A 16,079-nucleotide genomic window follows, 5' to 3' on the forward strand; every position below is an offset into this window, starting at 1 on the left:
TCCCAGTGAAGTCTCGAGACATTTCACCTTGACAACCAAAAGGAAGGGACTTTATCATCGGCTGAAATCAAATGCATAAGCAAACATGTATAAATGGGCTTTCTATAGACGATGTATAAACAGGCTTTACATTTCATCGGGGTCATAACCGATGTATAATGTTCCCTCCCCACAGAGCGGGGAGTTCCCAAAGTGGCAAGAGGGGACAGCAGCCCGGGGCACCCAGCAGGGGATCGCACGCCAGGCGCGGGGAGCCTGCCCTTACACCGAGACCCGAACCTTGCTGGACCACCCCACCCTGCAGTTAAGTCCGAACTGGAAAGGGGAATGAGTAGTTGTTTTACTAATTAAGATCTCAAATCCAATTTCAAAATACACAGGAAGGGGTAGCCTGGCAATGTCATTACCTACTAAGTCACAACTCAGCAGTTTGCACCAACGCGGTCAAAGCTAAGACAAAACTCAGACTGAAGAACTGTGCACTTCTCTTCCTTAACCGTTATATGAAACATTAAACCATATTTTATTCTATTGACATCAAAAACCATTCTATAAAAACGTAGGGGCAACTTAAAAGTATAATAGAAAAGTGAGCGTACCTGTAAAGATGAGTACGGATACCTAACGCGCGGTTTGTGCCTCAGTTGCTTTGCTGCATCTCCACTTTGGTCAATTCATTTTGAAATGAGCCAGTTTTTACACGCAGCGGCAAATAATCAGTGTAGGCTACAGAATTATGCATCTTATACATGAAAAAGGCCCACAAACATACATGGATGGAGATAAATATACAGGTACACTGACAGATGCACATCTCCAACCCCAGCCTGCAGATGGTACTGCTGGAATAACGGGCAGCTGTACAAATGGCCATTTTTACATGCAGCCAGCAGAGACAGCAATTCTGCTGTTACTGCCTTCAAAAGGAGAATTTATATTTTCAAAAGTGATGTCTATTATGCTGGAAATGCATGCTGATTTGGATATAGTTGAAAACTCGGCTCAAAAGATATTTCAGGGCATTTCTTAATATTGTGGGAATTTCTAGACCGCTGTGTCCTCCATTTCTTTGGCGACGTAAAGCCCAGCATCCCAGGCTTCTTCCGTACATGCCTGGCACTCACCGTCAGGCTAGCCGACCCCAGCAGCATAAACCCACCGATACACCTCATAGGGGTTTCATAAATGAAAACCACTCTGTGGGAGAGCTACATTCAGGAACTCCCCCCATGGCCCAGGTTGAAATTTAGTTTACTTTTTGTCAAATAAGAGAAATTCAGCTCATGTAATGAGCTTAACCCAAGCCTCTGGGCCATTCCCAATGGACATGGCAACGTTGTGGGCTCGGGGGGCAACAAACCACTGTCACCCCCCAAAATCTCCCACCTGTCACTCCACCAGCTTCTCTGCACCCAACAAGTTGAAAACTCTCACAATTTCAAGTGATTCAAAGGAATTCCTTTTCGGTGTTCCCCTCCTGCCCGACATGATTCTGCTCTTTTAGCTCTTCCCCAGCTCTCAGGCTGGTACAATAAAACATTACCAGGTTTAAATTGGCTGTGCCCTCCACCCCCCATGCCTGGGAAGGAACACCAGCGTGTCCCTCTCGAATAGAAAGCCTGCCACATCGGCCTCCAACATTATTCTCATTCTTCTTGGTGAAAAGGCAAAATCAATTCACTGCTGATTTGGTAACAGACATTTATGTGCACTATTGCTTCTTTTCTATCCTACCACACCGAGATCATGCATTTTCTCTCCCTGCTCCCATTTGTACGGTATCTCCCTTCATGTTTCCAACTCTTCCCTTCATCTAGCATCCTGAACTTGATGTGGATAATTGCAGGGAACATGGCAGTAATCAAATGGTGGCTGGGTGGGAAGGATAATAAGTCATTCTCCTGGCTTTTTCTCCTATAGCTTCTCAGACAGTTGAATAATTATCCTCCACTAAAGACCCAAATGAAAGACTAGCAATTGCAGTATCAACATGACATAAATGAATATAACTCTCGGGGCTATGATGAGAACCCCCTTCTGCCTCACTTCTGGGTCTAAGCACTGCTGATTGCCCTGCCTCCTACTCCTACATACTTCAAAAAAACCATCAAATTGTTCATTCTGATCTTTATCCATTGGGTGACACATCTACCTATTTAATATGTTTATTAATTAGAGGATAAAATGCTTTGCAAGCCCTACTAATGATGAGTCCTAGTCCCATTGGTCCATCCTGGCAGCCCCTATAGCGATGCTCCACGTCAAATGTTTTGTGAAAAATTGCACAGGCTCTTCAAAACCATTTGCTAGAAAACTAGCATGTAATTTTTTCCCATGTCTTTCAGAAAAGTTACATAACGCAGCTATTGCGCAGCTGGCCTGTTAGCGTGCCGGCTTGAAACACTCCAGGCCCTTCGGCACTTCGTTACCTTTACTCCCTCAATCAACAGCAGGTTGCTGTGAAGGTGCAGGAATGTTCCCTGTCCTCGAAAGGCGCAGATACTGCAGCCTGAAAACAATCAGCTGATATTTCTGCTATCTTGAGACAAACCAGAATCGCAGCACGTTTGTAAAAATAGGCACATCTGATGCCATCTCTTTCCAGATTAAAGACCCTATTAAAGACTTTCTTTCCAGATTCAAGACCCTACACTAATGCAAGAGTATATTGGGTGTTTCACCCCAGAGAAATAAATAGAATACTAAATATGTTTAGAGGAATATTTTATCTTCCTCCTAGTTGTTAACATTGGAATAATCAGGATAACATGCAAACATCCTAGCTTATAATGGAAAAGCTTGAAAAACCACTCGGAAGCAAACTTCTCCAGTGCTGCTGCCGGTGTTTTATTAGCTGTGCTGCAGAGCAGTATCGACCCTTTCACAAATGTTTCTATCATTGGGGTTCTTCTGTCACATGCCGCTGCCACAGGCTGCTTGGCAGAGTACAAAGCTATCTATTGATTTGGAAAGGATGCGATTGCTTGTGCACCAAACCAACTACTCAGCCACGCAGAAGCTTTTCGTTCATTCTTTCTTTCTGGCCACACTGACTCATAATGATGAAATACTGATTTGCAATTCTAATTTCCTTCTTTCTCTTAAATAGGCTGCCCAAGGACTGACCCAATTGCTCCAGGAACATTACCTTGCCAACTCTTAAATTAAATACCAGTATTCTCTGTCTAATACTGAAAAATACACTTATTTAAGGAATGCAATCATAAAACATATACCCATTCAAAATAATTAGCTTATCAAACATAATTTTAAGATAATCTGTTTTTCTTGAATTTTGGAATTCTATTCACCAAATTATAAGCTATACCTGCTGTAAGATGACTTGAAACCTGCACGTAATTTGGTGTGCCAGGAAATTACGAGCTCCAAAATCCAACCTGGATCTCCCGCAGACTCTTCTGCAAAACACATATGCCAAAGACCCCGCAGCAACAAGAGGCTAAGATAAGCTGGGTGTTGGACTGCAGAAAGTAGCTAGCATAATGACAGGTATGTATTCACTAGGAAGAGGCTCAATGAAATCTCTCGCCAATGCAGATGACTGTTTAATTGTCAACTCAGCTCTTCAGGGCTGTTTCCCCTCCTGCTCTGCAGCTGGTGCAGTCCTTACACCTGTGCTCTCGGTGTTTAAGAGGCACCGAACGTGAATGATGGGCTCCCTCACACTGCCTTACGCTTGCATTGAACTCCGTCTGCAGAGCTCTGGATAAATACAGGCGGGAGATGGCACAAGCACTTTACGTTTTCCAAAAACAGTATCACTAGAAGTCACTTGGCAGCAGGAAACTGCAGTTTCTGGAGCGATGCTATCAATATACCCTGAATCTTTCCTCCACAAATGCAAAACCAAAGTGCCCCCCCCGGACGATTCATCTTTTCGAAACAGACACATCACCTCCATCTTTCTCACCAACACCTTCCTTCCTCTCTTCCCGTAAATAAAACTGTATTTTCAAATGGGTAACATTCAAGCCAAGCAACTTAACGTGGAAGAGGAGGCGTTTGAAAGCAGATGGTTCACACAAAAGGGGCTAAAACACAGAGTCACAGAAGGGTTTGGGTTGGAAGGGACCTTAAATATCACCTGGTGGCAACCCCCTGCCATGGGCAGTGGCCCCTTCCACTAGACCGGGTTGGTCAATCCGAGAGACGGTGGTTGCTTTCAGAAAAGAACACAGCCTTTGCCCTCAGGGAAGCCCCCAAACCTCTCTGCCCACTGCCGCTGGCCGCCACGCAGGGAGAATTGTGCACCGGGCACAGAGTGATGCGTGGTGCATCACCTTCTACACCACAGAGCCTGCCTTGACCTGCAAGACCTGGCTCTGACATTGTACTGCAGCCCAGTGAGCCAGACTGGCATGGGTAAGTGAAAGTCAGAAAGAGCCTGTACAAGAAACAGGGGAAACTAATAAAAGGGGGAAAACACGGAGAATCAGCTCGCTGATATTTGATCCATCCTGCAACTTCCCAGCAAACATTTCTGAAAAGTTTCCAACAGAAAATAACATAATGAATCAACAACGGCAGCTGGCTTGTGAATACTGAGCACCACGCTCTTCATAACCATCTCCAAGGGGTCTTAGTACTGACTTAGCTTGCAATTCATTAGTGGGAGAGTTTTTATCTATTTTATGTCAACAGCATATATGAAGACACGTTTGGAATGCACATTTTCGGTGAGAGCACACCAAAATCTCAAAGCTGGGAATGTGCTGTATACAGAAGAAGTAGACGCAGTGCACAGGTTTCCATCTGGATTATATTTTGATCTACAATTTTATTGCACCTTTAGGGAGCTTTAATTTTATGTTCCACTTTGGCTACTTCCAACCTCTAAAGCTCTTGCAAACCAATTTGTGGAAGAGATGCTGCAGGGGATGCGAGTTCCCACCGCAGCACACGAAGTGACTAAACGAAAACCGAGCCTCATTTATCTGATGGAAACAGAAACTACCAGAAACTTAGGCTTTATGTCTACGATGAAATTTATTTCCTCTCAGTGCTCCACTGCTTTGGAAATGCAGTTGCTGTATTACCTCGGTTAGGGAAGAAACACTGATGGCTGCTTCCTGGATGAAACTAAATGAAGTAACCGAGAAAAAGTGCTGTAATTCCTTGCATATCAGAATATAATCACCTGTCTGTAAGCAGACTGATAATTACAGATGAGACATCTCAGAGTAGTTAGGTGGTAACATATCACGCGTCACGAGGCTTCCCGAGCTTTCCAAGCCGTGACTCTGGGTCCCCCCCTCCATCCGCGGAGCCATCTGGAAAAGCAGATGCAGAACAAACGCCCGACGCCGGCATGCTCTCCCATCTTCCCACTCCCTGCTGCAGGCCAGGAAGAAAACCCGAGCCCCACACCAGGCTGGACGCCTTCTGGATGAGTAATAAATCCCCATAAACACAGCCCTGGGCTCTGACGTGGCCCTGGTGTTTTCAGACTTGAGCATCTAAAGCTGGACTCCAATTTAGGTACCTACGTAAAGGACAGGATTTCTGGACGTGCTAAAGCATGAGGACCGGGGCAGCGGGCGGGAAGGCACCCAGCAGCAACAAGCTTTGTTGGCTTCCCCAGACCTCATCTACAGCACTGATTTATATGTGAAAAAAATAACTGCCTCTTTAACATAGGTCATAATATTATGACTTATAACCCTCAACACATTTTTTTTTGTGTGTGTGTGTGTCTTCAACCCTTTAAGCTTAGTTTTTGCAAGCATTAGCTTTCATAGCTCCTTGACTGAAAAAGGGGTATTTTTACATGATGGCATTTTGTGTTAAAACAAGCAGATGACAATTTCGAAGTGCAGTACTTAAGGAGCTATTTCCTGACAGGAGACAAGGGAAAGCAGCAGTTTCCTCAGGCACTCAGATTGCTCCTTTCTGCTCTCTCCCATAATGTTAACACCCATCATGCTCTCAATTTCCTTTGAGTACAAATCCATCTGCATGAAAATATTTTAAAATATTTTCTATTACATCTGATTTTGTGACAGGGAAGAAGCCCCAGAACAGACAGGAAAATTTAATCACGTTGCCTATATGCTTCCTCACTTGTGAGTGTGTATTTTACATCCACCACTGGCCATGGCCGTGGTGATCCCAAGTGAAGCCCATGAGGAGAAGCTTCCAGATCTTTGCAAATTTACCACTTAGCACTTGTTCAGACATGAAACGGCCACCGCCAGCTCCTGAAAGCAGGCTGGTCCCAGCACAGCCCGTCTCCACCGTACCCACCGCCAGGCACCATGTCCTCAGAGCAGCAAGCAGAGTGAGAACACCAGCAGTGCGTGCCTTGTGGGAGCGGAGTGCAACCGTCTGGGGCAGGACAGGGAGGCAGCTCGGAACAGGGCTCTCCATTGACCTTTAGCTAATATTACAATCCCTGACTTTCACCCTAAGGAAGATAATACAATACCTTGGACCCTGAAAACCAAGGAATCTTCAGTTTCTCAGACCCCTTCTGAAAACCAAAAAAGCTACGACGATATTGCAAAACTTACCTATGTTAAGGTTTTGTTTAACACATAATTTCCTTGGCACGTTGAAACGCCCCTCTCAATGATATATTATATTTCTGTAACAAAGAAGTAACTTATATTGACAATAGTTACTTTTTCATATTGAAATCACTCTCATTTTAACTTGCAGCAGCAGAATAATATGCATGTCTATGCATTCATCCAAGCCTGGAGATTTTGGCATGCTAAAACTGTGAAAAATCAGAACAGTAATAATTTTAAAATAATCTGAAAACAGTGAATGTGCCATCATTATCCCAGAACATTTCCCAGAGTTAGCTGTACAAAGCAAGTCATGCTTTGTCCTTAAATGCCTGTTACGGAGCCCAGCGCACTGCAAAATTCCTACAGCACATGGCAGTAATTTGCTCTGCATCAGGTCCAAAATGGGTGAGCTCCAGGGTGGCTCAGGCATGCTGCCGGGACCTCTACCTCCTCTGAGTGCTCCTGGTGTCTGGTTTTAAATCTCCTTCACTCGGGGGCAGGAAAGAATCTGCTGTTTTGTTGAGTGCAGGACGCTTTCTCCTTTTTTGCTCCATTGGCTCTCTGCTCGTGTATAACCGCAAGGCCCTAAGCACAGAGAGCGTGGGGAACCCACTCGAATCCTTCGGCGGCCGAGCAAGGGGAAAACAAGAGTATTAACCAGCTTAACAACAAGGTTAGTGAACATGAAGAAACGTACTTGGAAGCTATATCAAGAAGATAACAGCTTCATGGCCACAACATTTACTGGTTTCATACATCCTTGTCTTTTACAAATACCTGTGCTATCCTGTGACCATTAAACTAATGTATATATGAGCTGGACGGATGTTCCAACACCCATCCAAACGCCTTCTGCTGGGACCCCCCAGCAAGGAGATCTCAAATGCAGTGCATGCTGAAATGGGCCTGAACAAAAATGATGTGTTCTTCGCAAACCTGCTCTTCCCATGTATTTAGCAACGTATCTTGTGACTTCTGTGACTATTACATTTTGTTCTCACTGAAATCGCAGAACCATTATTCTCCAGGTACATCCATCAGGAACGCACCTCCCTCATCTTCCCAGCTTCCCTGGTGGGAACACAGCTTTGCAAAACAGAAACAATGGACATACAGAAACGCGGAGGGAACTTAGAGTCATTATTATTTTTTTATTCTCTAAGTGTGTTGTTGAACCTAATTAGAGAACAGGTATACCCAGGCAGAATTTGAGGGAATATCTACTTCTATTCCAGGCATTGCATTTTCGATGACAGCCTCATGAGGATCTGCTTCACGTGTGCTGTTCAGAGGTGCACTGGAGGGGTTTATATCACGCAACAGTACAGAAAGTGTTTGCCCAGATAACACTCCTTTTCCTGCCATTACTACCAGTGGCAGAAAAGCATCTAATTCCCAGGGTACGGCAGCCTTGGGCAATGCCGGTGTGTGTTACAGCACCCACGCACCTCTCCCGCCGCCGCTGGAGGCACCGCTTCTCCCAGGGGATTAGACTCGGGATTTACCAATCCCCGAAGCACCTCTCTCTCTGAACTAGGTGAAGTATCTCCCTTTTGCCAGCAAAGGCTTTGCAGGAAATGGAGGTTCTTGCTATTCAAGAGTGCAAGCTCTGCCAAAGCCCCACAGAAAACATCCATTTATTTTACTGGTTTGGCATTATAATAACATTTTGAAAGAAAAATTACATCGCACATCATTTAATACACACCTATTAATTTCAAACAGATAAAGCTGATTAATCTATCTTGACCGTGCAGTTCAATACTATAGGTAGAAACACACAGTTCCTAAAGATGCCAGGGCTAAAATGAGATGTTTCAGTCCTGTCTCGTGCCGGACCTGGTAAGACGGACAGACTTGTTCTGCACAAAGTCTGCCTCTCTTGGCAGAGACGCCCCTTGGAAAAGCCTTTCCCACCATCCTCAGTGATGTTTTCTATGGATTGCTCTTGCCTGGCTTTCTGGATGACCTATGGTATATGATAAAAAAATACTATTCCCAGAACAGATTTCATGAAGAGGTTTAAGTCCTTCAAGAGACTTACTCATGCATCTCAGAATAGTCCACATCGCAGCCCGGCATCATGAGTGTATATATTTAACCGTTACTCCTTATCACTTACGTTCCCTCCCCTCTAAATATCACTGTCTCAGGCACAGAGAGAAGGCACGCTCTTCCTAAATGTTTCCAACTTTGGGAGGAAAAAAACACCACACATACACACAAAACTTTTGGACTTTGGTATCTGGGCTCTCTCCAATTTGTTTGCCCATTACTACAATTTTTAAACCGTTTTTTATTGCTCCCATTTCCCTAAGAAAGCAAAATTTCAGAGTAAAGGGTAAGAAATCAAGAAGCACCTCCCCTCTGCACTCCTCAGCCCTTTTTTGCATCGCACGTGCTACAGGCAGACTTTTGTACACTTGCCACATAAACCGCCAAAAATACGTCTACCCAAAATATGTTGACTTTCTTCATCCAACATGGAAAATAAAAGCTACATGTAAAAGGAGAACTGTAATATAAAATAGCAGGTGTCTTTTAACTGGAAAGGATGCTCCTGTAGCACTGTGGAATCTTTCAAGAGCACTTAGGACACCTGCACAGAAGAAAACCCGCTGAGCTGGGTGACAAAGCCCGAGACACCACAATTAGGATGCTAACACTACACTGCTTTTTTCATGCACCCAAACAGTGATTTGAGAAATACGCTCCCAGCTTCAGGAAAACACAAACCCAGACGTTTTTAGAAAAAGGCTCCGCACAGGCCACCGTTACCTCCCGACACTCTTCTCTCCCAGGAGCCTGGTTATGGCATTTTCTTACAGGAAACATTTGATGCAAGGCAAGTGCAGTGCATTTGTTTCCTTGGAAACAAACCCTTTCAACCTCCATTGCACACAATCTTAAGCAAAAGAAAACTCTGTAATTAGGCCCAAGGTCTAGCTATTTTTAGCCAGCAAGATGTTAAATCACAACTATTTTATTAGCAATAGAACACAATAAAAACACACTTATCTCAATTATTGGAGTAGTAAGTCTTTGTATCAACCAAAACAATAAACTTGTTGAATTACACTAAGAAATATAATTGCTTGCCCATTTAAAAGATTTTGGTAGATTTGGATTTAGCTACACTCTGCGCCAGAATCAAAAGCAAACCTTTAAGCGACAGACAAAACTGAAATAATCAAGAGGTAACATTTACTCATTTAGGAGACTTTAAAACCTTGAATAACCATCAATGTGCTGCTGCTACCGCTTGTTGTGAACAACATTTGGCCACAAAGGCTGAAGCACTATTAAGCACCACCACCCCCATGAAACTTGTCAGTACTTTACTCAGGCCCTAGCATGAAGCACTATCGTTAGCACCGACTTTTAGCTAAACACTGTTCGCTCTATAATAAACTACTGTATAAAGCTCAGTAATGATTCGTTGGTTGGCTTAGCTACAGAGCTTTTGTGGTCAGGAGTGAAATCCTTTCTGACACCCAGGAAGATGCTGGACCACTGGAGATCCTCTTGTATCAGTGTTGGCAAGAGCTGGCGTGGTTGTTTCAGCCAGCAGGATCAAGAAGCATGCGTATGCTGGTCTTCACAACGTCCACTTTCCAAATCTTTACATTCATAAACATACAGTTGTGCCAGGGGAGGTTTAAATTGGATATCAGGAAAAATGTCTTCACCAAAAGGTGAAGGTCAAGCCCCGGAACAGGCTGCCCAAGGAAGGGGTTGAGTCCTCATCCCTGGAGGGATTTAAAAGACGTGTGGATGCAGTGCTTAGGGACATGGGTTAGTGGTGGCCTTGGCAGTGCCGGATTAATGGCTGGACTCAATGACCTTGAAGGTCTTTTCCAACCCAAACGATTCCATGCAGCAGTCAGAATACTGAATGGCCTGAAGAGTAAACTCTCGAGATTTTCACCAGCATTGTTTTTCCTAGCAGTACCAGAGGCAAAAGCTTGTTTTGTTACAGCAGTCCCTGAGCTACACTCTTAACAAACACATCCACAACAGGAAAATAGTCCAGGAATCAAAATCCTGTAGTCAGAGAAAGTAGGTAGATCCTTCTACTAGAAATATATGTATATATACATGGCCTAAGGAACTTATTTAAAAGGAACTGGAGAGTACAGTTTAAAAAATACTGGCTGATTCTATTCTGCTTATGATTCCTCAGTGTTTTTACTGTAGAAAATCTCTGTATCATTTCAATTAGAAAGATGTTAATTGACTTCTAAAAAAAAAAATTATCTGTAAAGATAAATGGGAAATAATTACCTACTACATTCTACTGTAAAGTTGGTATTTTTTTCTAAGAAAAAGTTTCAAAGAATTACAGAATTATTTATTCTATAAATCTGTAATTTTATACCATTCCCTAATTCTACTGTTAATTTTTATACTTTTATAAATTATAGGGTATTTTTCTATGCACTGAACAGATTATCAAAACATTATTGCTGTTAAATTATACCACTAGGCTACCCGGGGAAATGGATCATTAAAAACAAAATTTACAGAATTATAACATCACATTCCATGCAGCAAAACTGAACCCGGGAGTGAAACTCTTTCGCAGCCCTTAACTTGTGTTTGCTGTTCTCTGGAGATTCTCTCGCTTGCTGCTGATAGATTTTCTTTTTCCTTGTATAAATGTTTTAAAATGAGAAAGATTTGTTCTCTGTCCATCATGTCTTTTTGATTAAACATTACACCGCAGGGTTTTTTCCACAATAGAGTGATTTTCAATAAAAGGAAGTGTCATGACACTTGTGAATTGAATCAGTTGGACAAACAGAGGTAAATCACAGGGAAGGGAATTTTAAGGCTTTTATGGATAAAGATTATCGTGCTTAATGTTGAATATGCGCTTAACTTGCTTGTTGAATTAAAGTTTCAATCTCTTCATGACCAAAGCGCTGCCCCGAGAAGAATCACAGCTCCCGCGAAGAGCTGATAGAGGTGAATCTCGAACCGCCATTTGAAAACGTAAAGCTCTGTACTGTGATACTGTGTTTTCTTAGGTGTCTAGACTTTAAAAGGCAATTAATGCGCTGTAGCTGGAACATATGCCCTTACATGATTCACACAAGCAGCAGCAGCCAGCCTGTTAGACTGGAGTGGGCAACCTGTGGTAGGTTGTTTACAGGGAAGTCCTGAGGGAAAAAGGAGAAGATGGAGTAATGAGAGGCAGGGAAGGCAAGAGGAGAAAAAGCAACTTCAGGCTAAATTTCACTTCATGTTATCACACACAAATAGGTGTGTGTATGTAGGTACTGCTGCTGCTGAGTCAGCAGGGCAAGCCTGTCACCTTTGGATTTGGGAGGTATGTGTGTTTGCACGGGTAACCCCCAGATATTACCACAAGCAGCAGTAAATCTGGTATTTCTATTAACCAGGGATTTTGATATTTAGGTCAATATATAAACAGCCTTTTGGGCAGAAGACATCCCTGTATGGAAAAGAAGATGATGAACATCCTATTGAAGATCCTGCTGCAGCCTACTTGGAAAAGTTATGGAGCCGCTGCTTCCGTAAGTACAGAACTACTTCAGATGACTAAAACCACCATAATGTACAAGATAACATAGAAATCTGCTCATCTTTCTGATGGAGGGCTGGGAGGCCGACTTCTCTTCCTTCTACCAAAGCTCGCCCGATTAAAGGATTCACAGTTACAGATTCATAGTACAGAATTAAAGGTTCAGAGTTCCACTGACGTTACAAATGTAATAGGGTAGGGCCAGGCTGAGCAACGTTTCCGACCCTGTGGGCTAAAGTGACTCCCCGCAAGATAAGCATCCCTTCCCTTCATATTTAAATTGATTTGATAAAAATACGTCCTCTCCCTTCTTCAGTCAGTCGTTCATGCCTTCCTTGAAAGAAAGGGCTAAAGGACTCCAGCAGAGGCTACACGCAACTCAACACGTCCTGTACTTCTGCTGCTTCCCTGTTATTCGCACAGCAACTGAAGAATAATGCCTTGTTGCAGAACACTTACCAGTGTTTTAAAGACTGACCACAAATACACAACCCTGAGTTGCAGCAAAGCTACACAAATGTAGCGCGGTCTGCAATCGTCACCAACGGGCGTTTGCCGAACATCCTTCTCCACTCGTGTTACAACACCCTTGTACGTACAGCGTGTCGGGATCCCACTGTTTGAAGCAAGAAGTGGTAGTTAACTCAGAAGTGATGACCTTTTCAAATGTCAGGGTGTGACTGCATGGGTGGTACGCAGACACCCCAGCCCCAGCCCCAGCCAGGCCAGCCGGCTGAAATACAAATTCTTGCTGCAGTATGCAATATATTGCTGCATTGTTCCCCAAAGAGCAGGTTAGATATTAAATTCTCTCTCTGTTCCGAAAGCAACCGACACAACAGCAGAAAATTCAGAGATGGATCTAGTCCCCTAAATGAGGCAATTCACAGCTGACAAATGACACCTCTCTCTCGCCTAAAAAATGCTTCATTAGAAGTGCAGCTCAACCCCTACTGTTCGGAGAGAAAAGATCATTTCCTTAGGGTTGTGTTGGATCCTCACATCATGCCTCTGTCTCTTCAGCTCCTCCTAAACAACGGCTGTATACAGAAATCTACCTGCTGAGACAGAAAATTGCCCCACTTGTCACAGAAAATACATATCCCAGGAAGCAGCTGGTGTGCAAACTATCTCATTTTGAATGACGGGAAGCTGAGCGTCCTAATGTTTTTAATTCCTCCAGTCTCTAGGGTATATCTGATTCTGTTCTGCAACAGATGACTTAACATTATGGATTTCGAAGAAGGCAGGCCCTGTTGTATGTCAAATAAAGTCATCAATACGCAGAAATGTAGTGGAGGGCGATATGGACCACAGAACCACCCCTTCACTGGGAGCACAAGCAACAAGACCAGTCTGTGTCAGGAAGATTAAGCAACCACAGCTGCCTCTGCTCTTGCATCGTATTGCATACAGATACCGGCCAATTTTTCTGTGGTGAATCAAAAGCCCCACCAAAATCTTAAATATGAACATTTGAAAACCTCTGAGGCTTCACAACTCAACAGAGCGTTTCCAGCGGCGGGCAGTCTCAGTTGCAAGATATATTTGTTCCTGGACTTTGGACAATGGAAACTTGGACTGAAACGGATTTTTCTCCAGCCTCCCCATATGAGAAGCACATCTGGAAGACATTAGCCTCCTATACTGGTGTGTTTAGACATAAGAATTGGATAAAATGGTTTCTAGGCCAGTGAATGTATTTTTTTTTCCTAATTCAAATAGCAACTGAAAACTGTTATGTCTGATATTAGCCAAAGGTTGTAACTAGTTAATAGAACCACAAACAAACAAGTTGAATGCCATTTCTGCTAAAGAAAACAGTAACATATAGATTAATGTTTGTCTAATTGTACATGACAGTAATTCTACCGGGGGGGCTTCGAGTGACATAAACAAGGCTGAGTGGGTTATTTATCTCACAGTAGCCCCTCCGTGGGATTTCAGCTTCACATGAATAATTCAGCTTGTTTAAAAAAAACAGCTTAATATGTATTTTATTCCAACTTTTTCATTATGAATTTTCTCCTCCCTGCACTCCCTGCTTTCAAAACTGAAAAGAGTAATTTATTGTGCTTTCAGCTATATTATTCTCAAGGCACACCAATTTTTAACTCTTTATCTGAGAGAAGCTGGTACATCTAATTGTCTTTGACTTCAGTGAGATCTTGTTAGAGCAGCTAGAAATCTGCCCCAGAAAGACAAAAAAACTAGAGACTGATCTATCAGCAATAGTTGGGAGAACTGGCTGAAGGTAACTGCTAGGATAAACTCCTAATTTGCTAACAAATAATAAACGTAACTGGTTACGCATCTCTGGCACACTAATCAGCATAAGTGGGGCACACTGGAGCAATGACAATACTTGTTAATAACAACCCAGTTCTACTTTTGAAAATTTAACTCAACAAGCCCAGCTTCACCACATGAAATAGATCTTTCCACGCACTACATACACTAATCGTTTTAAAGCCCCGTTTTTGCTAATTGTCCTGGAAGCTCATTATTAAGTTCATTATGAATTTCACAAAGCTAAATATCTAACATACATCAAATGTTCTAGTGCTCTAATACTGTAATGTAATACGAATGTTAAAAATATGACTAAGAACAGGTCCTAAAAAGGATGTAAATTGAGAAGGATCAACTCCAAGAAAATGATGCACACAAATCGGCCACTTTGCAACTTCTCTTTCACCAGTAAGGTTATTCACATGGCTAATACTCTATTTTTGCATCCATCCAAGAGTCCACAGTCTGTCTTACCACTGTACCTAGTTCCCACCCCAACCTGCTGGGATCCATGAATTAGGCTTCTCCAATCTGCCAGCCCCTGGTAGGAAAGTTTAACACACGAATCCCATTGAGTTTGGCAGCTACCCACACTTGGGACAGAGATGCAGTTTCCTAGCAGAGAATCCCAAGCCTGGAGCTGAGACTCACTGGTCAGGCCAGTATGCCCAAAGTGTCCCTTGGGAAAGAGGTCCATAAAAAGCTGGAGGCAGCAAGACGCACTTTCCTCATGGACCGCCTGCACACATCTCCCCATACGTACGTCTGGGGGAACCACGGCACAGAGATCAACATGCCCAAGCCACAATACTAATGATGGCAGGCGTCAAAACACGGAGCAGCTCACTACATCCTAATCAGAGAATCCTTGAAAACTAGAAAGGCAATTTGCTACAGCCACACTTTAACGATATTAAAAGGTATTTTCATTTAAATCTTGGGTAAAAAAAAAAATAAATTTAGTCAAACAAATGCAATAATAAACTGTAACCTTTTCTGGTTTTTGTTTGTGACAATTTATTGGCATTAACGATCATTATTTCTAACACGAGTAATATAAAAATGTGAAAATCACATACTAGAAAATCATCAAAATGACAGCAACAGCAAATACATAACTCTTTAAAATTAGACCCTACTCTTTTCTCATGAAGTAGAGCTCTTTTCCATTGCAGCAAAGTGATAGGTAAACTATTAATTTAACATGAAATGGAAGCTGTAAGAGAAAACAAGAATTGAACAACACTTTCAACTTCACAATAAACTTTACATGTTACATGCAAGCATAAATATAATAGAACATCTGGAACTGCAGAAGGATGCGAGTTGATGTAAAGTGTGGAACTGGTTTATCGGAATAGAAATCAACCATCCTAATGCGTGCTGCAGATAAAATTCACTGAGTATCTATGAGCAAACACAGCCACAACCTATTTAGTAACAGCTAAGTAATACATGAGTTCGTTTATAAAGTGCTGATACTAGTTAAGACAGTTGAAAAAGAAGTGGTGACAATTCCTTTGACTTAGCCTCCCCCAAAAGTGCTCTTCACGTTGACAGGGCACAAGCCTAATCTGCAGTTTTTCACTGGACTTCAGCTTTCCTGAAAGTGGCCAACCTCTGTTTAGCTTTGGCCAGAGGACACAGATCAGAGTCACGATATTCAGAAATGCAAAAAATACTTTTGTAAGTAAGGGAGTCTGCCG

General features: G+C 42.8%; 1 protein-coding gene across 2 annotated transcripts in view; it reads right to left on the minus strand.

Annotated features, from left to right (window-relative positions):
- PDE4B (phosphodiesterase 4B) overlaps positions 1–16,079 on the minus strand; it is a 216,198-nt gene that overhangs the window by 95,408 nt on the left and 104,711 nt on the right. The gene's annotated exons all lie outside the window — the stretch shown is intronic.

Source organism: Falco punctatus (genome assembly GCF_963210335.1).
Source record: "Falco punctatus genome assembly, chromosome: 11".
NCBI classification, from domain to species: domain Eukaryota; kingdom Metazoa; phylum Chordata; class Aves; order Falconiformes; family Falconidae; genus Falco; species Falco punctatus.